The sequence below is a fragment of the Anolis carolinensis genome, chromosome 4 (assembly GCF_035594765.1).
Source record: "Anolis carolinensis isolate JA03-04 chromosome 4, rAnoCar3.1.pri, whole genome shotgun sequence".
Classification (NCBI taxonomy): Eukaryota; Metazoa; Chordata; class Lepidosauria; order Squamata; family Dactyloidae; genus Anolis; species Anolis carolinensis.
The window spans coordinates 52,873,638-52,901,052 of NC_085844.1; positions in this window are offsets into that span (position 1 = coordinate 52,873,638).

Sequence of the window (27,415 nt, forward strand, 5' to 3'; positions counted from 1 at the left end):
TGTAGTCCCTTCCAACTCAATGATTCTATGGACAACAGCCATTTAAAAAGCAAGGCAAAATATTTAGGAATATTATTATTATAATTAAACTTATATACCCAAAGTACCAGTCAAGCAGGGACAGTAACAATATCCCAGAACTGTAAAGTGCCACCCCTGAAATGTCATTATCAATAAAAATGGGGGGTTTTACACTCAGGGGTCCTGCTTCTGGACTCGAGCAATTTTGATCTAATTTGTGTGTTCTGTTGAACTCCTCATCTACTTATTTGGCAAGAGCAGTCTGTTAAAGTATTTGAAGTATGAAAATACAGTTGCTGTTAAAATAATAGTTCATTCCCATTTGAGTATACAGATCTTCTGCTTCAATAATTAATTCTTGTTCTGTGCATGCAAACTAAATTCTATTGATGGTATGACTTACTGCCATAAGACAGAACAAGTCAAAAAAGGAGCGAGAAGGGTTGATAGCAAAGAAATCCTATGCAAGCAGGTTCTCAGTATATTGGGATTCTCTAATTAGGATTATCTTGTTGCTAGATAGCTTCTCTCTGCCTTACAGGTTTTCTAGCAAACGTTTGCAGAGTTTCTCAGATTAAAAAGGGGGTGATTTTTAGCTGAAAAATCAGAGCCCTTAGAAGTTGCCTATTGCTTCAGACATCTGAATCCTTTTTCCCGTTGATGGGGATGGTGACACACAGACAGAACTCATTACCTGCTGAGGAGCAGGTTTAATGAGAGCAAGGAAAATGGTTCAGACTTTTACCACTGTCTCCCTTCAGTGATCACCGAGACAGCTCCAGGTGGTATGACAGGTAGTGCTGTATCTGGAAGGGGATTTGCATACAGGGGACTGTGTACAGTCTCCTTCCTTAAAAGGGCTAAACTATCAAAGGAACTTTGCCTGTCACAGGGAGTAGATACAGCCAAGTGTCCCAATAGCATTAGCAGGCTTGAAGAGAAATATCTACCTATAAACCTATGACACCAAATCTTCTTAAAAATAATCTGTTAAGAATAGAAAGTGTTATTTCAATGATATGCCCATCTCAGTACACTTGCAAATAATTTCAGAGCACTTTATGTATCAGGGAAGTAAGGATTCTATACAGAAATGTTGTTCTTTCAATGGGGGAAATCAGCTTTAAAAACCCAGAAGCAAGCAGTACTGAGGTAAATATTGAAGGGAATCTGAAGAGAAGAAAAGGGAAGGCGGACCTCCTGAACCACTGTGCAAAATTATTTTAATACACTTTTTATTATACCCTATAAGGCACAATCTTTTCTATTCTTTGACTTCCTCTGTGGTTGATGGATCAGACCTAGAGCCCACTGACTTACTCTGATGGATACTCATTAGAGCTAGACACAAAAAAAAATAGAACCAACAATGTTGCAGCCTTTGAACATTCCATGGTGGGTAACCACATTCGGTGGTTGGTAATACAGTAGAGTCTCACTTATCCAACGTAAACGGGCCGGCAGAATGTTGGATAAGTGAATATGTGGGGTAATAAGGAGAGATTAAGTAAAGCCTATTAAACATCAAATTAGCTTATGATTTTACAAATTAAGCACCAAAACATCATGTTACACAACAAATTTGACAGAAAAAGTAGTTCAATACACAGTAATGCTATGTAGTAATTACTGTATTTACGAATTTAGCACCAAAATATCATGATGTATTGAAAACATTGACTACAAAAACACATTGGATAATCAGAACGTTGGATAAGCGAGTGTTGGATAAGTGAGACTCTACTTTACCAGCCAAACACAGATCAGACACAGTGACATGTAGGTATAGCGGGGGACACGGAAAGAGCCTCCCCGAAGATTGAGTGAATTCAGTCGGGCGTCCCCTGGGCAACGTTTCTTGTAAGCGGCCGATCTTTCCACCCCAAAAGCATTGGATGAATGGATGAATACCAAAGGTCTTTATCAAGACCATTGCTAACGATTATGTCTATTAATATAGAAGGTTTGTCACTTGCTAAGGAAGAACTATTAGCCAAAATGTCTGAGGACATCTCATGTGACATCCTATGTATACAGGAAACACACAGAGACATTACAATGAGAAGACCAAAAATTCTTGGAATGCAGCTGGCAGTGGAACGACCTCACAGGCAATATGGCAGTGCCATTTTTGTACGATCTGGTGTAGCAATCTCTGCAACTTCCCTCACAGAAGTGAACAACACTGAAATCTTATCTGTGGAACTTGATAGTTGCACCGTATCATCACTCTATAAACCACCTGGGGCTGATTTCTATTTTACACTCCCAACCAGTTGCCACAATCATGAAGCCCATTTTGTTGTGGGAGATTTCAATAGCCACAGCTGTGTCTGGGGCTATGACGAAGATGATAGAAATGGCGAAGCAGTTCTAACGTGGGCCGACAATAGTAGAATGAGCCTCCTTCATGACAGTAAATTACCACCATCAGCGTGGTTATAACCCTGATCTGATTTTTGTAAAGGAAAGCATAAGCCACCAATGCACCAAAAGGGTATTAAACCCAATACCTAACACACAACACAGACCAATATGCTGCGTAGCATATGCAGCTGTAAGACCGAAAATTGTCCCATTCCGCAGAAGATATAACTTCAATAAAGCTAACTGGACAAAGTTTACAGAGACCTTGGAAGCTGCTATTTCTGGTATAGAACCTTCTATAGAAAATTATGACCTGTTCGTAGAAGCTGTGAAAAGATCCTCAAGGCTCTCAATCCCTAGAGGCTGTCGCACAAGCTACCTACCAGGCCTAAACGAAGAATCACTAAATCAGCTACAAGAATATCTCAGATTATTTCAAGAGAACCCATACAGTGATGGGACTATAGCAGCAGGCCAAAAACTATCTACAGCCTTAGCTAATGCTAAGAAAGACCATTGGATAGAGCTGCTTGAGAACCTGGACATGTCCAAGAGTAGCCGAAAAGCCTGGCAATTGCTGAGACGCCTGGATAGTGACCCTCTGGTCAACCCTGGACACGCGAACGTGACACCAGATCAGATAGCTCACCAGCTAATTCAGAATGGGAAAACCAACTGCAGCAGAATAAAGATGAAAATCAACAGGGTGCCAGAACTTGAAACCCACCAGTTGTCTTCTCTTCTAAACCAGAAAGAACTCAGAGAAGCCATCAAGCGATGTAAGACTGGTAAAGCACCTGGCCTAGATGACCTGATGATGGAGCAAATCAAACACTTGGGGGCCAAAGCTGAAAACTGGCTTTTGAAATTCTACAATCAATGCCTGGCACACAAACAGATTCCCAGAGCATGGAGGAAAACTAAGATAATTGCCATCTTAAAACCTGGTAAAGATGCCTCCAATGCCAGGAACTATCGGCCAATCTCCCTCTTATGTCATCTATATAAAGTCTATGAGAGGATGCTATTAAATCGACTAGGACCTGTTATCGAACCCAAGCTTATTGCACAACAAGCAGGTTTCAGACCAGGGAAAAACTGTACAGGTCAAATTCTTCATCTGACTGAACATATCGAGGAAGGCTACGAGAAAGGCTGCATCACGGGAACAGTTTTTGTGGACCTTACGGCAGCCTATGACACGGTGCAACATAGAAAAATGCTGCATAAAGTCTACCATATCACCCGGGACTTTGACTTTACAAAAACTGTCCAGACCCTCCTAGAAAACCGCAGCTTCTATGTGGAGTTTCAGGGCCAGAAAAGCAGATGGAGGAGGCAAAAGAATGGTTTACCCCAAGGCAGCGTTCTTGCACCAACCTTATTTAACATCTTCACGAACGATCAGCCACAACCACCACTCATAAAGAGCTTTATATATGCTGATGACCTTGGCCTTACAACACAAGCAAAAGATTTTGAAACAGTTGAAAAGCAACTCACCAATGCCTTGAAAGATCTCTCCAGCTACTACAAAGAGAACCACCTGAAGCCTAACCCTGCCAAGACACAAGTGTGTGCTTTCCACCTACGTAACCGCGAAGCCAACAGGAAACTGAAAGTTACTTGGGAAGGCCAAGAGCTCGAACACTGTTTCCATCCTAAATACCTTGGTGTCACCTTAGACCGAACACTAACATATAGGAAACACTGCATGAACACCAAGCACAAAGTAGCTGCACGCAATAACATCCTGCGGAAACTGACTGGCAGCGCATGGGGAGCAGACCCACAAGTAATAAGAACATCAGCCCTGGCCTTGTCTTTCTCAACTGCTGAGTATGCCTGTCCTGTTTGGCACAAGTCTGCCCATGCGAAGCAGGTGGACATAGCACTAAACGAAACATGCAGAATCATCACGAGATGCCTTAAACCTACACCTGTTGATAAACTCTACAAGTTAGCTGGCATTGCCCCTCCTGACGTGCGACGGGAAGTTGCTGCTAACGGTGAGAGAAATAAGGTCGAACATTGTGAAAGCCACCCACTGCATGACTATCAGCCTCCTCCCACCAGACTCAAATCAAGGAAGGGCTTCATGAGAGCCACCACTCCTCTTGATGTTCCTCCAGCAACAGCAAGGGTGTCCCTCTGGGCAGGTAAACCTGGCAATTCTAACTGGGTGGCCCCCCACGAGGGTCTTCCTCCAGGGGCAAACCAAGAATGGGCAACTTGGAAGTCCCTGAACAGACTCAGAAGTGGAGTGGGCAGATCAAAAGACAACTTGGCAAGGTGGCACTACCTGGAGGAATCCTCTACCTTGTGTGACTGTGGAGCTGAACAAACGACTAAGCATATGTATGCTTGCCCACAATGCCCTGCCTCATGTACGGTGGAGGAGTTGTTTAAAGCTACAGACAATGCGGTTGCTGTTGCCCGCTTTTGGTCCAAAACTATTTAGTTGCTTGTGATTTCTTTTCTTTTTTCTTTTATTTCCATTATTTGAAATGTATTTGCTGTACCAATGCTTTTGACACGAAATAAATAAATGTAGGTATAGCAGCCAATTTATGTATTTTCTACACTTACTTAGCTGTGTTGTGATTCATTAGAGCACTTCATTTAAAATAATAATAATAAAGAATCCATTGTGCTGTAGCTTATAGTTTGGCAGGGAGAGAGCAAGACAATGGCTATGGGATATGCTGCCTTTTCTTACTAGAAACATCAGAAATGTTGAAGAGGAAAGTGTGGGAAAGAAAAGTGAGCCATGGATATTTTAAATAAACAATTATGTGTATAATTGCAAGTTCAAATTGAATTATTACATAATTACTACATAGTTACCTTTCCATACAGTATGTCTATTGTTTGACTTTAAAGCTTCAGTCATAAGATAACCTCATCTACTTGGAAGTAAGTGCAATTTTTATTGTGCGTAAGGTGATTTTTTTTTTTTTACTAATATGAATTTTATTGAATACTGAAAATGACCACACTTGGAGGACACATCTACCACTGTTAGCCCACCAAGTTTCATAATGTTTGGGTCATCCTCTGATTTTTAGGAATTTCTTTTCTTTTTAGAAATAAAATCGCCCCGCCCTGTAACTTTTTCAGGAGCAGTATGAGGGCACCTTTCCTTTCTGCCAAATGTCAAAATGTACTTCCATATCACACAACCCAGAGCCCCACTATTACACTTTCTTCTTTACTAATAAAAAAACAGCAAACAACTTCTTCACTGTGAGGGCTGTTCGGCAGTGGAACTCTCTCCCCCAGACTGTGGTGGAGGCTCCTTCTTTGGAGGCTTTTAAACAGAGGCTGGATGGCCATCTGTCGGGGGTGCTTTGAATGCGATTTCCTGCTTCTTGGCAGGGGGTTGGACTGGATGGCCCATGAGGTCTCTTCCAACTCTACTATTCTATGATTCTATGATTCTATGATTCAATGCTTTTGCATTCCTTGTTCTCGCAAAACATACTGGAAGAGGCCAGTAGCAAGCTTGTCTTTTTCATACTGACTGTTCTTTCACATTTATAACTTGTAATAAGGAATGCAGTAGTACAGCAGGTTTGAATCTGTGGGATGGGGTGAGCTCCCATTGTTAGCACCAGCTTCTGCCAACCTAGCAGTTCGAAAATATGCAAATGTGAAGAGATCATTAGGGACCGCTTTGGTGGGAAGGTAATGGTGTTCCATGCAGTCATACCAACCACATGACCTAGGAGGCGTCTACGGACAACGCCGGCTCTTTGGTTTATAAATGGAGATGAGCACCACCTCCAGAGTCACACTCGACTAGACTTAATGTCAAGGGGAAACCTTTACCTTTAAGGAATGAGTTGATATGTTGTCAGGAGAGAAGAACCGGATATAAACTCCCACAAATCATCATGTATATAGTACTTTTGTGCCTGGGATTATAGGATTACAGGGAGAAAGGAGAAAGTACTCCACGCCTCCCAGGGATTTCCAATAGTGTCTGCAGAGCTACTACACAAACATTGAAGGAAATGAGAGCAGTTTATGTATCCAGATATCTGGTGCTATCACCAGATTAGCCAGATAAAGGCCTGTGATCTAGGTGTGTGTGTGTGTGGGGGGGGAGTTAGATCCCCTCCTCACTTGAGCCTGAAGTCAACCCTAGATTCATCTCTTTGTGTTGCAAAATCAGAATCAACTCTCTGTACAGTTTATGGATTTGCATGATGGATTTGCATGATGACTGGGGTGCCTTTGGCATGTCCTTGGAAATTATCTATCCCCTAAGCACTTCATTCAGAAATAGAACAATGGCACTTCCGGTGGCGTGGTGATGGCGACAGGCTGGGTCCCTTCAGTGCTCTGAGGGAACCAACCGCAAGTCTGACCAGGTAGAGCGGCAGCTCCCTCTCCTCCCAGGGATCGAATTGGGAAGAGACGCCGGTACCTTTGGCCTCCGACGGCCCCAACGAACCTTGCCCCTCAAGGGTAAGGGTCTAGTGGGTCCGGAGGTCCAAGACCGGCGGGTCGACAAGCGGGAAGCGGGGAAATCAACCGTATTATCTGTCTGCCTAACCACGGCATACTTGTAGAAGCGAGAATAAAAGGTAAGCCGAGGGCTACCTTATGCCGAACAACTCGAAAAACGATCGGTATTTAATAGTCAGTGGCCACGGCTACTTGGTGAGTGGGCGGCTATAAACATCTATCGTGCAATGGAGCAACGGAGCAACGGGCTAGTAGCTATCTAATTATCTGATTAACAAACTAACAAATAGAGATATAAGCAAATAAAATAATCCCAGGCAGCTGCCCCCGCCAGACGAGAGGAAAGAACCGATGGAAGGAAGCCCATAGGCGGAAGTCACGGTGGTCGAGAAGAAGAGCTCTCACAAGGGAAGGGTATTACCTTGGGAAGATAGGTGTCCTTGGCGCCATGTTGTTGTGTCTAGGGGGTTCCCTTCTTTAAACAAACTACAGGAAGCGGAGTCTGATGCAACAGCTAAAGAACCGGAAGGGACAGAAGGGATAGAAGGGAACCTAAGGAACGGGCAAGTGCTCCGGGAGGACATTTCTTAACGAGGCGCAGTGCAATTACCAATACAGTCCTGACCAAAAAGGGGAAACAAAAATAAACTAACTCAGGCGTCGCTCCCAGAGCAAAGTATCGTGGATTGAAATAGAGGGGGGAGCGGATAAAAGGCTGAACGGATAGGTCTGATCAGAAGGAGAGCGATAAGGGAAAAGGAACCAAAGAGACCTCAACTCAGTCCTGAACCAGTAGTGCATGCTGAGGGCTAAAATAGCGGCGGAGATCACTTATAAGCAACGGTGAGGACCACTTACTACCACGTACCACCAGCCATATACAAGGGGAAGAGAACGGAGAACCTTTGCCATATCGGTAGGACTAATAGCTATTAATGCTAGTTGGTATAATCGTGACAGGCTAAAATATTAAGTGACCATCTCGGACTATCCCCCAAAATCAGCAAATAGCATTCATTGAGCTATATAACTCGAAGCAATGGCAATCCCTAAATGGAAAGTTGAGAAAGATAGAATGGACTCCAGATTAAACGTAAGGAGGTCCTCACTCCCAGAGGAGGGAAGTCTAAAAGATATCTTGATGGAGATTAGGAAAATCTCAGAGAAACAGGACCTATTGCAAAATGAGGTTCAAACGATGGCCAAAAAACAGGACCTGCAATATAAATCATTTCAAGAAGAAATGGCAGGTCTAAAGAAAGAATGGAGAGAGGAGATCGGTGCAATGAAGAAAGAAATTATAAAAAACTCTAATGACATTAGTGACCTAAAAATAGCAAACAGGACGAATGATAAAACGCAAAGTAAGCTGCAAGAAAAGATTGAGATCATGGAAGAAAAGGGATTAAAACTGGAAAAAATGCAAGAAAGACTAGAGTACCAGGCCCTGGAATTTCAGCTGAGATACAGGAATGTGCAAGAAGAAGAAAAGGAAGATATAGGGTGGGTGATAACCCAACTAACAGCCCAGCTTTTGCAGTGTACTGAGCAGGAAGCATGTGGGCAGATCGACAGAGTCTACAGAGTGCAGTCCAACTACACCAAGAAAAATAAAGTAGTTAAGGATGTTATTGTACATTTCCTTAAAAAAACTACACGCGATGAAGTCCTTAGAAGAAATGCGCGGAATCCAATCTGGTACAAGGAGAGGAAAGTGATTATCTTAAAAGAATACCCAAAGTCAACATTAAACAGAAGAAGGAAGTACTATTTCCTCACGGACGAACTTAAGAAGAGACAAATTAAATACAGATGGGAGAGATATGAAGGCCTAATGGCAACTTATAAAGAAGACAAAATCTGGGTAACCACGGAAGAAGAGGCTAAAGACTTTTTCAGAATGCTTAAGAAAGATGTAAATATCAATAGGTTATCACTGTCATCAGGTAGCGGCAAAAATCCTAAAGAAACCAAAAAAAGAAGGTTTGAATCACCGAAACATAAGGATGCAACAGTGGCTGAACTGGATTTGAACACTGACCAAGAGGACTCAGAGGTGGATGGACCAAAAGAAGATGAAGAGACCCATAGAGATGAGTAAAGTTAGTTGTCAATTGAAATGCTTTTCCAACAATGTTAATGGGCTGAATTCACCCAATAAGAGGAATAGACTATTTAATAAATTAAGAAAAGAAAAATACAACATAATAGCAATTCAAGAAACGCATATAGATCTTAAGCATGTTAAGTTATTGAATAAAGGCTATCTAGGCCAATCTTTCATTTCGGCAGACAATGTAAAGAAAAGAGGAGTTGTCTTATATATAGACGATAAATTTCCAGCCAAAGAAACATTTAAGGATAATGAGGGTAGGGTAATTGCAGTAACTATAGACTTTGAAAAGGAAAATTTTTTAATATGTAACATTTATGCACCTAATGGCCCTAAATCAAAATTTACTAAAACTCTGACAGAAAATATTAAGAATTCAGAATTCGATCATTTAATACTCCTTGGTGATTTCAATGGAGTATTAGACGTAGAACTAGACAAAACAAATAGAACCAAGAGAGTGAAGGTAACACCATCCTTGCCGAAAAATCTTATAGCACTAAAAGAAGAATATGACTTAATAGACCCATGGAGAGAATTAAACCCCAAGAGAAAAGATTACACACACTTCTCAAACAGGCACCAAGCATGGTCCAGAATCGACATGATCTGGACCTCTAAATCACTATCGACAACAATATCTAAGATAGATATATTGGCTAGGGATTTATCAGACCACTGCCCATTAATAATGATAATAAATAAGAAGTATGTTCAAAAAAAATGGAGGCTAAACGAAAACTTACTTAAAAAGGAGCAGGATATTATAAAAATTAAAGCGATGACTAAGGAATACTTTAGTATAAATGATAACGGCGAAACGAGCTCCCAAATTGTGTGGGATGCGTATAAAGCAGTAGCTAGAGGATTTCTTATACAATTAAATTCGAGCAAAAGAAGGCAAAAAGATTTAGAGCGGGTTAGGTTAAATAAAGAAATTGAAGAAAAAGAAAAAGAATTAAAAGCCAACCCCAAAAATCAAGAAATAAAAAGGAATTTAGCGCTCCTGGTAAAAATGAAGGAAAGAGGGGACCTAGAAGAAGTCGCCAAACAAATAAAATGGGTAAAGCAACAAGCGTTTGAAAACGCAAACAAACCAGGGAAGTGGCTAGCCAGGTTAATTAGAAAGAAAAAACAAAATAAACAGATTATGAAAATTAAAACGGAGGGAAAAATAGTAAATTCAGATAAAGAAATAAGTGAGGCTTTTCAAAAATATTACGAGTACCTATACTCCAAAGATAATATCAACCCGGAGAATATAACAGAATACCTAGGGAAACAGAAATTGGACAAAATAACAGACGAGCAAAGATTGGACCTCAACAGGGAGATAGCAGAAAAAGAAATTCTTATCGCAATAAGAAGTCTTGACAGTAATAAAACGCCGGGTCCGGACGGCTTTATAGCAGGCTTTTATAAATTAGAACAATCAGAAGTAATCTTATTCCTAAAAAAATTGATGAATCAGGCACTACAAACCCAAGTCATCCCAGAATCATGGAGGGAGGCCACAATAACAATGATACCTAAAGAAGGTGTAGATCTATCCGAGGTTAGGAATTATAGACCCATATCGCTTTTAAATACCGATTACAAGATCTTTACAAAAATCCTAGCAAATAGACTGAAAGAATTCCTGGAGGGATGGATAGGAGAAGATCAAACAGGCTTCCTCCCCTCTAGATCCATCAAAGATAATGTAAGAATAATTATTGACGCATTGGAATTTTATGAACAACACAATCAAAGAGAAGTGGGTTTTCTCTCTGTGGATGCAGAGAAAGTCTTTGATAACTTGAATTGGACCTTTTTTAAATTGCTGTTTCAAGAATTAGATCTAGGCGCACAAATTCAAAATGGCATAAATAGCATTTATGATGTTCAATGGGCGAAAATACTTATCAATGGGCAAGAGACGAATAAAATCAAAATCAATAAGGGAACAAGACAGGGCTGTCCCCTATCCCCGTTAATATTTATTATGGCATTAGAGATCCTGTTGAAAGCAATTCAAAAGGACACAAACTTACAAGGTATTAGATTAGATAAACAGGATTACAAGTACCGTGCCTTTGCCGATGATGTTATCGGTATTATAGAGAACCCAATTCAAAACATTCTAAAGTGGACTGCGAAAATTGAAGAATTCGGAAGGGTTGCAGGCCTTAAAATTAATAAAAAGAAAACAATGATCCTTACCAAAAATATGTCTAAAAGGAAGCAAAAAGAGTTACAAGAAATCTCAGGCATGGAAACACCAGCCAAAATAAAATACTTAGGGATCTGGATATCAGCAAAAAATAACCAATTACTAGATTTAAATTACACTAGGAAATGGAAGGAAATTAAAGGGGATCTGGAAAAATGGAAAAATTTGAATGTCTCATTATTGGGACGTATAGCAGTAATAAAAATGAACATCCTTCCCAAATTACTTTACCTTTTTCAAAACATACCAATCATAAGAAGCACAAAACTATTTAAAGATTGGCAAAAAGAAATTATGAGATTCATTTGGAGGAATAAAAAAGCTAGGATAAAATACAGCACTATGATCGCACAGAAAGCGCAAGGTGGATTTGGTGTACCAGACCTTAATTTATATCATGATGCCTGTGCCCTATGTTGGTTAAAAGATTGGGTTAAACTACAAAAAATCAAGATCTTAAATTTGGAAGGACACGAATTAAGAAGAGGCTGGCACGGATACCTATGGTACGGAAAAACGAAAATAGAGAAACAATTTGGCAATCACTTTATAAGATCGGCCCTCTTCAGAATATGGGACAAGTACAAGTGCCGTTTTCATACTAAAACTCCACTATGGTTATCCCCTGTAGAAGCTGACCACAGGAGATTATTAGGTTGGAGAAATTGGCCCACTTATAGAGAACTGCTAATTATAGAAAATGGAAAAAAAAACCACCATTACTGAAGGAACTAGTAACAATACAAGGAATAAATAGAAACGTGTCCTGGTACCAGTATTTTCAAATCAGAGAGGCCTATAGAAGAGACAATATGGTGGGGTTCGATCAAGAGCAGGGTTTCTGGGATAAATTTATCCTTATAAACAAGAAAAATATAAGTATAATGTATAACAACTTATTGACCTGGGACACAGAAACAGTGAGGGTAACAAATGCAATGGTTTTATGGGCCAAAAATATAGAAAGACCTATTCAGATGTATGAGTGGGAATCCATTTGGAATAAAAAAATTAAGTACACATATTCTGCAGACCTGAAGGAGAATTGGCTTAAACTCTTACACAGGTGGTATTTAACACCAAAAAAGATTGGCCAAATGTATAAAAACACAAACAATAAATGTTGGAGATGTAAAACCCACACAGGCACCTACTTTCACATGTGGTGGAAATGTAAAAAATTAGAAAAATTTTGGACTGGAATTTTGGAGGAATCAAATATAATATTGAAAACCAAATTTGTCAAAAAACCAGAACTACTCCTATTAGGCCTTTATGACCCTAGGGATAAAATTGACCCCAATATAGACAAACTTTTCACCCTTTTTATTACTGCAGCAAGACTCGTGATCGCAAGACTCTGGAAATCTACAGAAACGCCTACAAAAGAATTATGGTTAGAAAAACTATTGGAAATCAAAAATATGGATCAATTATCCTTTCTGATCAAAAGAATGAATGGAGCACCAATGAAAACCACTGACTGGACGTATCTTGAGGACTATTTAAGGAAAAAAAATACAAATAAACTATGTTGGATTAGGAATAATATAAGAAGAATCATAAATGGAAGTTCTATCATATACCCCTTCACAACCCCCCTCCCCCCCCTCCCTTTTCTGTCGGGTTTTTTTTTCCTGTTTCTGTTGTTTTTGTTTCTTTTTAGTTTGTATGTTTGTTTGTCCTTCACTCGCCCTTCACGTGGTTATTGTATTATTATCATACTGATGTATGGTGAATGAGTATAGGTGTATATGTCTAAATGTTTGTTTGTCTGATGAGAAATTTCACCAATAAAAAATCAATCGACAACAGAAATAGAATAATAAGCACCAAGCAATGTAGATCCAACTGTTGTTGATAATAAAAAATACCTATGACCTCCTCCGCCCCACACTCCACTTTCATTTTACAAGGATCATCAAATTTAAGAGTATCATATAAACGAAATGATCAAGTTACAGGAGACAGTCTTGTTGAGAAGGCGACCTTCTTGCTACAGCAGTGACTTGCAGTCCTCCTATACTTTGCTTGAACCCTTCCTATGCATTGCCAGCTTTTTTAAAAATAGAATTTTATTTTGATCAATATGTCTTTATAGAGTGCTTTGAAAGACATGCTGAATTATTAAGCTGTGAACATAATTTTCTTTTATCCACTTTAGTACCTTTGTCACAGTCCCATACTTCAAAGTGCCTTTGTAATAATGAGCTTTTTTCCCCTTCTCCTTGTGTCTACATTTAATATTATATTTTTGTTGTTAAAAGTATATCCCCAAATGGAATTATTTTCCAAAACCCTATACTAATGTTTGATGCCAGCATCTACAGAAAAGTTTCTTCCTTTTAAAACTCTTCCTCCATTTCTTTTGTAGATATGCTGCTGTATGTTGTTGTTGTAGTTTTATAAAAATAAACCCCACATTTCCAACCTTATTTTTCCACTCAGTTTCCTATTTCAATTAAGGGATGCATTTCATTCATTACGTTGTTTCTATCTGATTTCAATGGGTTGATTTTCTGCCTTTGAAACTCTTCTTTCAAGGTTTTGGCTCATTCTTAAAGCTTACTTCCAAGACAGTTCTGCAGAAGAATTAGGCTTTCTAAGTTTCTCTTTTGTTAATGGCAGATCAAGCATTCCTTAGAACTTGGCATGACCTTTCCCCACTTTTGATGTTTATATATATATATATATTCTTGAGGTTAGCTGGCTTCATATCTCTGCTTCAACAGGGAGCTTAGATCAGTAAGAATTACCAGGGGATTGAAGTGGTATTCTACCATTCCTTTCAGATCAATTGTCTAGATACTGTAGCTTTATTTTTTTTTTTACCTGTAACGTTTCTATGTTATATCATGAATTTTGAAGTTTATTTATGCTGAATTTTTCCACATTTGATGTCGTTTCTAAAATTTACAAGGTCAATCAAGTACTTGCATTGCTTGGGTTCACTTTTTTAGATAGTACACTAAACAGGTAGGTGGAGGAATTTTTTCCTTTCTAATGTAAAGTCTAAATTGTTCCATATTTTTACTATTTCCAAAATAAAATATGCATTTGCAGTAGTCAGGACTGGTTCAAGAGGGATTCAACACTGGCAATGCTACACTGCCTCTTCCAATGCATCTGATGATCCAAAGCTAGTTTGGAGGATGTAGAACAGGCTGTGTAGCACATATAGATGTATTGGCTGGGAGATTGCCTTTACTTTTCCCCAAATCTATTTACTGAATCAGTTCTTTAATTGCTTTGTCATTGGCAACAGGCCATGAGATACGTCAACAATAGGTGATGTCCCACAAGTTCTACTTTACTCCAATCTCTGGTCAAAGGCTAAATTACAGTGCTCAGTTCTCTCCACCCCACCTCCACCTCAATTGAATAGCATAGCTACTCACCATAGTAGTGTTTATCTGGTTTGCCTCTTCTCATCACAAAATGTGAGTCAAAGATATCATATGTACTCTTACTTTCCCTTCACTTCAAGGAATGTTTCCTCCTATGTTCTCATATGAACCATTCCATCATAAAATATGTGAGGTTAGCCACCAGTACTGTTCTAGCACTGAGCCTGGAGCTGCTAAGATTTCCAGTCACGAATATCCCACACCTTGAGATCTAAGGATGATGTTAAATGAGTGATGTTAAATGAGGTGGACCCTGGTGATATCCTGTAGAAAACAGTACAATGTTAAGCATCAACTACAGTTACTTGGAGTATGACATTCAGGTAAAAGACACAAACAGATCATAAATGAATAATGGCCCCTTCCACACAGCTGAATAAAATCCCAGATTTTCTACTTTGAGCTGGAATATATGGCAGTGTGGATTCAAAAACCTAGTTCAAAGCAGATATTGTGGGATTTTCTGCCTTGATATTCTTGGTTTTATGGCTGTGTGGCCCTATATCTCTGGAACACTTCAAAGCAAAAATGATGAGAAATGGCAAAACTTTTCTGTGAAAGTTGTGTGACTTTTCCAGAAAATGCACAGCTTTCCGGAAACTGCACAGCTTTTAATATGGCAACTGAAATGGAAAACATTCCACATGGAAAGGAAATTGTGCAAAAATCAACATTCGAATCAGCAAAGATTGTTTCTGTCAGCTGAATTTTTTCCCTGCCACAAAACATTTGAATTGTGTGATGTTCAATTCATCAAAGGCTTCAATCAGGCTAGGTTTCTTTTCCTGGCACATTTAGTTTGCATGATATTCAAACTGCCAAAGACTGGAAGAACAATGCCGAACCCTTCATCACACTGTATGCACTTTATCTAAGTACAGTAGAGTCTCAGTTATCCAACATTCAGTTATCCAGTGTTCTGGACTATCCAACACAGTCTACCTCCCGCTCGGATCCACAGCTGTTTCTCTAGGCAGCAAAGACTGAACTTTTTATGGATTTAATTTCCAACAATGTTGTTACTGTAAGTTCATTTTATGCAATTCTATCTTTATTTGTAGTCAATTTGTTAGTAGCCAATGTTTTTGTAGTCAATGCTTTCAATGCATTGCAATGTTTTGATGCTAAATTCGTAAATACAGTAAATTATTACATAACGTTACTGTGTATTGAACTGCTTTTTCTGTCAATTTGTTGTCAAACATGATGTTTTGGTGCTTAATTTGTAAAATCACAGCATAATTTGACGTTTAATAAGTTTTTCCTTAATCCCTCCTTATTATCCAACATTTTCGCTTATCCAATGTTCTGCCGGCCCGTTTATGTTGAATATGTGAGAATCTACTATACACCCTCCCCCCCCCCCCAAAATCCCTTAAGTGGGCAGATTTTTTGAAAGCTATTTTATAAATATAGGTATTGTTTACACCAAAACTACAGTTTATCAAACTTCTTTATCATTTTCAAAAACTATGCAGTTTATGTTATGCCAGAAAAAAAATCCTGCAGCTTTCAGAAACTCTTATTGTTTCATTTTCTTTTCCATATTTGACCCCAGTGGGGAGAGTAATACATTCCCATTGCATCCCAAGTTTCTTGATAAGGATAATCCTGTGTGAGTGAGAAACTTTACAGTTCAAAACTTAATTCTATACAAAATTTTCCACATTTTTTTGTGTGTGCAGATTTTTTTCACACAGAAGACAATGTTTTCTGCTCAGGGAAAAATTATATTCAGGAGACCTGTTTTTGGTTCAAAATATATAATCTTCTGCACAAAAGAGATGTATTCTTTACCAGGAATAAACCTGCATTGTCTGTAGTCTGAAAATTGTTCAGTTTTCTATGACGTTCTTGAAATGAGAAAAATGTAAAATTATTTTTCATTGCTTACGAGAATGACATTTATGAATATATGTATCCTCTATAAAATTTTTGATAAAAATTGTGAGTTTTTGTCTTTTTCTCAACCCAGCCTTAAACTCCACATAATTTTCTGAAATATTTTAACATGGTTTGTGTGTGTGTGTGTTTGTGTATGTATGTAAGAGAGAGGGGGGAGGGGAAGGGGGAGGGAGGGAGAAAGCTACAATCTCTACTTCTATAACCTTCTACCCCTCCCCTTCTTCCCCTTCCAAAAACAGGGAGAGGGAGAAGAAAAGAAAAAAATCATTTCTGGATAAAGTTACCCCAATATATCTTTTCAGAAATGGGGTGGTGGCTTTTTAGGGACATTTGTACACTGCTCTAAATCGGAGGCAACCATGATGCCTTGTGAAGGACATATCAGGCAAGCGCAATGTTTTCTGTCCTGATGTGAACCACTCCCAAGTGTGAGATTTATGTGATAGTGCTGCCACACTAAGAAATTTATGGATTTTCAACACTGTCGTATGACAAAAGAAATCATTGCCTGATGTTTATTTTGATGGTTTCTTCCCCTCTCAACTTCACCCCCAATACACACTATTTTTAAAGAGGCTGTTGGGTGTCTTTGTCCTTGTATTTATGCAGAATAGCACTGCAGAGTAAACACACAAACAGACATCCCAATTTAATTTTGTTTCTGTTTCATCTTGCATCATTCAAACTGCAAAGCAAAATGACAATGTTGAATGAGTCTGAACTCATTATAAAAGAACTTCATTTGATAATTTGGGACACATTTTAATTGATCCCCAAGGGATGGAAAGACAGTATTTATTTACCTGCGTGAAACTAATACTGTGATAAATCATACTGTGCACATTTTTTCTTTCTTGCACAGCTGTAAACCTAGCTGCATGTTCATTAACTTCTCAATGTCTCTCTCCATTTATTAGTTTTGATTGTTGGCTTTCCATGAGCTATTAATTCCAAGCTCTTGGATCATGAATTTCAATTGTGTTGAGGACTTCTTGGATATTTAGCAAAAATAATGTTTCTAAGATATGAAATGTAAATAAAGTTAAAATGTTATCTGTAGAAAAATAATGATAATAGGGTCCCCTTGTATCTTCCTCTATGAGATGGGCTGTCATAAAGTAGTCTTGTATTTTGAAGGTGTTCTCCATTTGGCAGACAGGCCAGTGCAAATCTAATTTAAATATAAATAATCAGAAGAAGGAAGGGTAGGGGTCTTAAAATTGCCCAACAGCAGATGCACTGTTGGTAAATAAGTACAAATACCATTTTTTTTCTTTAAAAGGAAATAGAATCCACAATAATTGCAAAAGGAAAATGACAAAAAATGTTCTCAGATACTTAACCCCTGTGGAAACCTGCTGCAGCTCTTGTCTCAGTTTTAGCACACCTATTCAGAAGAGAGAAGCAGGAGACAAAAGTGAAGTAACTAGACCACATTACTTACAAGGATCTACCTTCAAAATAATGTGATTTAGAGTGAAGCTCTTTCTTTTCTGACTCCTGGGTTTCAGAAAAACACAAACCCCCTCTCACCATAAATATTCCATGGGTGCTCCAGGTATTAAGCTGCTAATGTGAGCATATTTGGAGAACCCTAGCCAGTCAGTTTTCCCATTGCACCTTTCTTGACTTCAGGCAAATCAATTTAAGCATGGAAAGCTAAACCTAGCCTCAAAGCAACCGGCTGAAGCCAGAGCTAGATGACTGAGGCCATCACTGGGTGAATGAAGCATATAGGTTAGTACTAACCTTCATATAACTATTCTGTTCCTAATGCTGTGATATCATGCCATAGTGTCATGACACCATTCCTAGCCTCCTTCTACAGTGAATGAGATGGCAGTGTGCATTCTTGACTAATAAAGGCAAAAGTGGGTGAATTAAGACACATTACAGATGGTTAGTGAAGCTTTGGATTCATAGGATCCACAACTCTTCCATTTCTAAGACGTATCCCCCCAATGGTGGGAAATATGTGCCAGCCCCAAAGTGGCCAAAACGTTCTCCCTCCTATACGTGATGATAGGACGGTGTGCCCCCCCCCCCCCCCCGGCATGAAGAACAGGAAATAAAAGATAGACAATGTTTCCTCACTTTCCTCTCTGTCTTGCTGTTCCAAGTTTGGAAGCAGAGATTGATTAACAATGGTACAATTGATATCACTGCTCCAGGCTTGTCATTAGTTAGGGGCCCAGTGCTAAAATTAACAAGTGTAGAGTGCTTTCCATTCTTCTCCAAATATTCTTGAGTGTCCTAATTATTATGTTGTCATCAACATTCATTATTTGAGTCATCGAGGTCCATGCAATTGGGCTATTAGTCTCAATGATCTTGCAGGGTTGAACATAGGTTCACATTCATTAATACATTTCATTTATATCCCATAACCTGCCGAGTAACTCACACATGGTTGAGAGCACCAATCACCATTATCTAGAATGGATTGGATGGTTCCTCAGCCTTTGGATTTCCTTTATTTTCTCAAGCAGGAAGTATCAGGAGGAAGATGTTTGATTAAAATTTCCATTTCCTTCATAAGAGACAATTTTGGATCCTTCAAAACGATATAGTTCAAAGCTGACTGGGGAGAGTACAACCTTAGAAAAGTGAAATAAATAAAATGTCTCTAAACTATTGAAGAGAAACTTGCTAACTTACAGGAATGATAACCCAGCTATTGAATTTGATTTGGTTGGTGATAAAGCACTTCAGTAATCTTTTTTTTAAAGCATTGCAGGACATAGATGATTCTGAAGTGCTCAGTAAGTCAAAAATAACAGCAGGCACAAATATGACAGATTGCAATTTGTTGCAACCTGAATGTTGAGATGTAATAAACTGATACAAAATGTTTTACTTTCCATTGGTACTGCCTTTCATTGGCTTAACCTAAGCTGCATTTATGAAACATGGAAAAGCAATGCTGAACTCTCTAGCATTAAGACACTGCAGTATGTATTACTAATATTGCTGGGTTTTTTCTTGTGGAAGAGCAGACGTGGATACTAGAAGTGTGTGAAATAGCAGAAGTTTTTTTTAGTTTCATTTTGAAATTTGGATCCCCCCCCCCCCTCCCCCGGGGTTTCATTTTGGGAAGATTTGGGGAGATTTGGAGCGGGACATCTCAATTCGTAATTCGAAATATGGAGTCTGTTATTGTTTTGGTAAGATTCGGTCCATTAGTGCCAATGGGGAAACTTGCAAGGCTTGTTTCTCTGTCATTTTTATGGCTATTGGGATGAAACATGCCACACTTGTAGGCCACATTTAAAACTGTTAGCCTGCCAAGTTTCTGAATGTTTCGGTTATCCACTGAGTTATAGGATTTTTAAAATATTTTTTACAAATAAGTCCTTCTTTCAGCTTGCATGTCTGTATTGTTTGTCATCCTTACCTCAAACAGTGAGGCAATAAGAGGTGCAACATCACACATTGGCTTAACCTAAGCTGCATTTATGAAACATGGAGAAGCAATGATGAACTCTCTAGCATTAAGACACTGCAGTGTCTCCACTCACAAAGAATCCTGGGAAGTGTAGTTTTATTATATCAGGTAACAAAATATGGACAAAACAAACTTTGATAAAGGGTGCATAGGGGTCCTCAAACTTTTTAAGTGGAGGGCCGATTCATGGTCCCTCAGATTGTTGAGGGGCCGAATTATCATTTGAAAAAAAAAACGAACAAATTCCTACGCTCACTGCACATGTCTTATTTGTAGTGCAACCCCCCCCCCAGCAACAATTACTTATTTATTTACTACATTTCTACCCCACCCTCTCTCACCTCGAAGGGGACTCAGAGCAGCTTACAAGTTGTATGTACATACAATATATTATATTATTAACATAGCACAATATTAGCATTATATAATACTATATTGTACTATACCATTATACCATAATATTATTAGTACTATTACATTTAATATATAATATATAATTAATATTATTATATTATACAATATTATTATATTGTATTATTATTATTAGCCACCCTAAGTCCCCCATTGGGTGAGAAGGGTGGGTTAGAAATACTGAAACAAATAAATATTATATTGTATTACATTATAATATTATTATCAATATTATATGTATACACAATACATTATATTATTACCATATCATTCATTTACAATATTTCATTTACAATATTGGTAAATGAAAGAACAATACAATATTTAAAAATAAAAATAATTTTAACCAATATACTGTAAACTTATCAGGATTTCAGTGGGAAGTGTGTGACTGCTTCTGGCCAATGAGATAATCAAGTAGGATTGTTGTTGTTGTTGTGCCTTAAAGTCATTTCAGACTTTGGGCGAGTCTAACTGAGGGCGGGGGCCAGGTAAATGGCCTTGGAGGGCCGCATCCGGCCCCGGTCCTTAGTTTGGGGACCCCTGCTGTAGAATGAATGCAGTTTGACCCCACTTTAACTGCTATGGCTCAATGCTATAGAATCATGAGAGTTGTAGTTTGGTGAGGTACCAGCACTCTTTACTAGAGAAGGCTGTTTCAAGACCTTGTAAAACTACAACTCCCATGCTTCCATAGCAGTGAGCCATGGCTGTTAAGGTGGTGTCAAAGATATTATTATTATTATTAATAGTAGTACTTAGTAGCTAGCTACATACACACACACACACACACACACACACACACACACACACACACATATATATATATATATATATATATATATATATATATATATATATATATATATGTAAAGGTTCCCCCTGAAGTTAAGTCTAGCCATGTCTGGTCATATATATATGTCAAAACTTTTAAAGAATCCTAAAAATCAGTGGATGACCAGATCTTTCTGAAACCTGCCAGGCTTACAGTCATAAATGTGGCCTCCAGGTGTGCAAAGTTTCATCCTGATAGCCAAAAGCATGCTTTAATTTTTTTAAGCCTATGATGTAGAGAGAATGTGACTTGCCCAGGGTGCTTGAATTGGAAAAATTTCCTACAAATCAGTGGATGACGAGATCTTTCTGAAACTTTGCAGGAATGATGCCCTGCCTATCTTGTCTCAATGTGAAGATTCAAGGGGATAGCTATTTGGTTTTTTAAAAATTATTTGTAAAAACGTTAAAAGTTTCCTAAAAATCAGTGGATGATCAAAACGTTCTGAAACATTGCAGGAATTATGCTCTACTCATGTTTTGCCACTGTGTCTCCACTGCCAATACCTTTTCTTCTGTCTCCACTGCCATTACTTTTTCTTCTTAAAAGATGACTCTTGAAGAAATGGAATTCTGGGGTGAACTAATGCAATTCTTTCCCATTGTTTTGCAAGAAAGAAGCCTGACCTTGCCTTTGAGTGTATTTAACCAATGAGTGGCATATTACAACTCAGACTGACACTTGTGATCTGCCCTCTCTCAGTTCCAATTTTCAGTTCCTTGGGTCACTGTTGCAACTCTGCAGGAAATCTAGCTTTTGGAGAAAAAATCCAACTGAAGTCTGTTCTACAGACAGCCTGACAAAGACTGCAAAGAAAGCAAGAGAGACACTGATGTGAAGAAAGAAGAATGCAAAGTGAGGCACAGAGGGAGATAAGTGCAGCTTCAGAAAAAGGGTTGATGTCCTGTATCGGCAAACTCAATTCAGGATACAATGCTATGAAAGTCTGCTTAAGACAATTGAAATGATCATAGTGAAGTGGTATTAAGCAGTATAACTATTCAATACATTCATAGGTAAAACAATTGAAATATTCTGCAGGCTTTCATCCTATTTGTCAATAAGCAATGGCAGTCCCTCTTGTGCAGTTTTCCCCTCCATTGGCTTATTAAACCAAAGCATCTCTGCACACCAGGTTGCTCACAAGAATGGTCTTGAACCTATTTGCCACTTTCTATCTGCCTTTGCAGCTCAAGCTATAAATCTACCAGATATAGATAAACACTTCCTAGCAAATGAGAAAAAGTGCCATTCTCCAGCAGCCCTCAAATACAAGCAAATACCGCTATGGTTAAAGCTATAGTTATGGTCATCCAAAACTAGGGTTCTTATCATATTTTTATACCCTTTCTCCAAATGTCATTTCTCTATTGGTGACTATGAGTCATACCACATGATGCAAGGTCGATTTCATTGGTAACCTGCAGGCACTCATAGGCAAAGAATCTGCTGCAAGTACCTTTTGTAAAATGTGAATCAACTTCATTCATCCTTAATTCCTCTGTGTGCACTGGAATCACAGTTTTTGGTGTGTGATGGTACACCCATCTACAGCTCATTGTCTGTGTCAGTGATGTGTCTTTCAGGGAGTGTTTTGCAGGTAGTCTTTTCATCACACTTGAGTCTCCTTTGCTGAAACAGCCAGGACCCTGATTAAAGGCATAAATGTTTTCTGCTTTCTCATTAGTGTGTGTGTGTGTGTGTGTGTGTGTGTGTGTGTGTGTGTGTATATATATATATATATATATATATATATATATATATATAAAATCTCAGAACTGCACAGCTCCGTTAGACCAAAAAGATGTTTTTATGTTTCTCCTTTGGGACGGAGGTTACTGTAGAAGAAATCATTCTTGTGGAAGACTTTTATAACTTGAGGAGTGAGTGATATTGTGCTTGAATGTTTTGGCTGAATCCCTAAATGCTATAAATCAGAGAAAGCCTGAAGGATGTTATCAGGCTACCCTCTGGATTTAAGGCAAGAATTCAGCTAAGCCTAAGTTCACTAGAGGTACCTGGTGGGATATTACCCGAGACAGCTGGCCGATGCCTAAGAGAGAGGCAGTTTGTGGCCTTCTCGGTGGTGGTCCCTTGGCTATGGAACTCCCGCCCTAGCAAAATTAGAGCAGCCTCCTCCTTCCTGACCTTCAGGAGGAAAGTAAAAATGTGGTTATTGAACCATGCTTTGAATAGCAAGTTTTTAGTGCAACATGTGAATAAGGCATAATGAAATGACAAATGGAACAGCCTTGGACAATGGTTTTGAATGGTGTGATTTTAATAATTGGTTTTGAATTGTGTTATTTAATGTTTTTGTTTATAATGTAACTGTTTATTTTATTGTTTGTATGTTTATGGCATCAAATTGCTGCCTCTTTTGTAAGGCCGCTCTTAGAGGTGAGAAGGGCGGGATATTAATGAAGTAAATAAATAAATAAATAACTAATGTGCGGCAACAATCTCCATCAGACGGACAATGACTGACCCCGCAGGACTTGTAGCCAGAGCAATTTGTTATAACTGAAATGCTGCAAATGCTCCCTCTATCCCACTCCAGAGTCTCTTAGTGGATCGATATTTACTATTAGCCAACCCTGCTAATAGTCTGCTTTTAATCTGTTTTTATTATAACATGTTTTTAACTTGTCCTTTTATTTGACCTTTATGGGAACTGCGATTCTCCTTTTCGGGCACCTGTGCCCATTTTCATATATGCTGGTCATAGACCGCAATAAAAACAAAAACAAAAAACAACCTAATTTGTCTTGTTTGTGGAAGAACCTGGATGCATTGTGCTGCTTGTATTGCCCAGACTGGGTACTGTGTGTCTTATTTTCTGTTTACATCTTCATCTGTTTTATTGTAAATTGTAAATACATTTTATTGTTAATTGTAAATACTGTACATTCCTTTCTGCATCCCACAATCACCAGTGTTCTTATTGTATCCAGATTCACAAGAACTAATTTGCCATTTGGCGAAACAGTCACCAACTTGTGTGGTTGCACAAGATCCATCAAAAAGAAAAAAGAAATACAGTGACGTAGGGCAGGGCTTCTTAAGCTTTTTTTTGCCTTGTGATCCCTTTTTACAACAAAAATGTTTAAAGGAAGGCAGGGATACATGTGTGTGGGTAGACAAGAGAGAAGGAAAGACCACTCCAACATAGGTCTTATCTACACTATTATGTAATGCAGTTTCAGAATGCAGTTTAACTGCATTCTATACAGTCGATACTGCCAGATAATCCAGTTCAGTGCAGTTAAACTGCATTCTTAAACTGAATTATATGGCAGTGTAGATAGGATTATACAGTTACAGTTACCCTAATTTAAGTCCAAGAATGGACTGTTGGGAACATCAGACAAATTGGGAGTCATCACTCGGCTGTATGATAAGTCAGATGTAAATTATTTTATTAGATAGGGAAGGAGAAAAGTAGATGTGATCGAGTGGGCATGTATTCTAGTATGCATTTATCCAGTCATCATGTTGCCTTCTTAAACTATGAGTCTCCTACTTGAAAGACATTTTCCGTGGTGTATGTGATAAGGTCCTTGGAATTATAGAATCATAGAGTTTGCAGAAACCACAATAGTCCAATCCTATTCTATCCTGCAGGAATACACAATCAAAGAACTCTTGACAGATGGTCATTCAGCCTTGTTTAAAAATCTTCAGAGAAGGAGACTCCACCATGCTTCCAGGCAGCATATTTTATTGTCAAGCAACTCTTACCATCAGGAACTATTTCATAATATTTAGATGGAATCTCTTTTCCCACAGTTTGCTCTCTGTCTTTGTCTCTAGAATAGAAGAAAACAACCTTGCTCCCTTCTCAATATGGCACCCTTTCAAATATTTGAACATCATGTCCTCTCTCAACCTTCTTTTCTCAAAGCTAAACATTCCCAGTTCCCTAAGCCTCTTCTCATAGGACTTGGCTTCCAAGCCTTTGACCATTTTGGTCACTCCTCTGGATATGTTCCGGCTTGTTAGTACCTTATTTGTAGAACTGATTTCATCCACTTTCCTTCTCTTGTGTTAACACTGATGTGTATATCTGTCTCATTCATATTGATGTGAGGAGCATTGGGTTACATGTGCTGTGAAATCTGATTTTTATGATTTCACAATGGTCTGAAGAATGAGATAAAAATACAGTAAGGAAACAAGTAAATAGGCTTTGTGAGAAGCAGCTTCAAGCCCCCTATTTCCTCTTTTAAGAATTCTTCATCTTTCAACCACCTGTGGGTTGGAATGCCCTTGAAACAAAAGTTGCTTTAAAACTTTATTCTCCGTAAAGTAGAACACATTGATTCCTGCCTCAGATTTAGGTTGCATCTACACTGTAGAATTAATGCAGCTTTTAACTGCCATGACTCAATGCTGTGGAATTGTGGGAGTTGTAGTTTTACAAGGTCTTTCACCTTCTCTGCCAACAAGGACTGGTGCCTCATCACACTGTAATTCTCATGATACCATAACATGGAACTAGGGCAGTTGAAGTGATGTCAAGCTGCATTAATTCCACAATGTATGTAGTTTCCATGAATCAGAATAAAGTTCTTCAGCCATAAAATGAGGAAAATCAAACTATGTTCATCAACAGACTAGAGCCTGACTTTCTTTAGAGGTTGTAACAGTAGCTGGAAAATGATAATTGTTATACCAATAATAATAATAACAACAACAATAATAATAACAATAACAACTTTCATTTATATCCCGCCACCATCTCCCAAAGGGACTCGGGGCAGCTTACAAAACAACATATATTAGTACTATAACACATAAAATACTAGTCAAATATATCAACATTAGCAACAACCGATATCAAAACATAAACAACACTTACAAAAGTAAAATCCAACTCAATTTAAATAAAATATTCAATAAAAACAGTTATGACCATTTAACTATGACATAAAGCACCAAACAAATTTGGGCATATTTCTATCTGCATGTCAAACTGTTGCTAAATTAATGCCAGGGCTAGTTTAAAAATGGCTGACTACAACGGTAATTTACAGATTTGATAATATAGTAAGGAATGGATTACAAAACACTTTACACATTCACACTATGACATTGATATTATTACTATTTATTGGTTAGTATTTATTTCTTACTCAAATCACTATATTGCTTATCTGGAACCATTTTAAATAGAGACTGGATGGCCATTTGTCAGGAGCTCTTGATTTCTACATACAGTAGAGTCTCACTTATCCAACATTCGCTTATCCAACGTTCTGGATTATCCAACACAGTCTACCTTTTAGTAGTCAATGTTTTTGTAGTCAATCTTTTCAGTACATTGTGATGTTTTGGTGCTAAATTCATAAATACAGTAATTACTACATAACATTGCTGTGTATTGCACTGCTTTTTCTGTCAAATTTGTTGTAAAACATGATGTTTTGGTGCTTAATTTGTAAAATCATAATGTAATTTGATGTTTAATAGGCTTTTCCTTAATCCCTCCTTATTATCCAACATATTTGCTTATCCAACATTCTGCAGGCCCATTTATGTTGGATAAGTGAGACTCTACTATATTAGAGGATTGGATTAGATGGTGCCAGTGATGTCTTCCAACTCTGATTTTGTAATTCAATACCGATTGAATTGACACTTTTAACGTGTGTCATTATTATAAAGATAACGCCTGACACATAAGAAAATATTTGTTTTTAAGGCTCTTACATTTTCTTAAATACAATTATTATTCTAAATGTAAAGCACTGGAGAAAATGGCATTTGTAATGCTTTCATTTTAAAAAAAAGCTTTAACTCCGTATGTATTCCGGGCAATAAGACTGGACTTCTCCCAACACCTGCATACATTTTGTTTCTAAAAAGCTATTTGGTGTTCAACAGATTGGTCCCAAAATAATTCTCATTAGGAATTGGCAACAAATAAAATAAAAAATATATTTTAATAGCAAAGTTTCATGCAAAGGCAGTTATAATGAGAGGAAATTTTGTCTGGGTTACAGATGTCTACATTGTAGCCAGAGACGAAGCCACTTAGTCTGGAAGTCGCTGTAATCAATTATGGATGTATGAATCCTAAGTCTTTCGGCTGTTTCTTCTGCCCTCTTTTCTTGTTGTTGTTAGGAAAAGATTATTTCTCATTCATTAGCATTAGCCAGAAGTCATTAATTTTAATATGCATTTGGGTGACATTATTTAAATTGTAAATAATTCTAGAGGCACC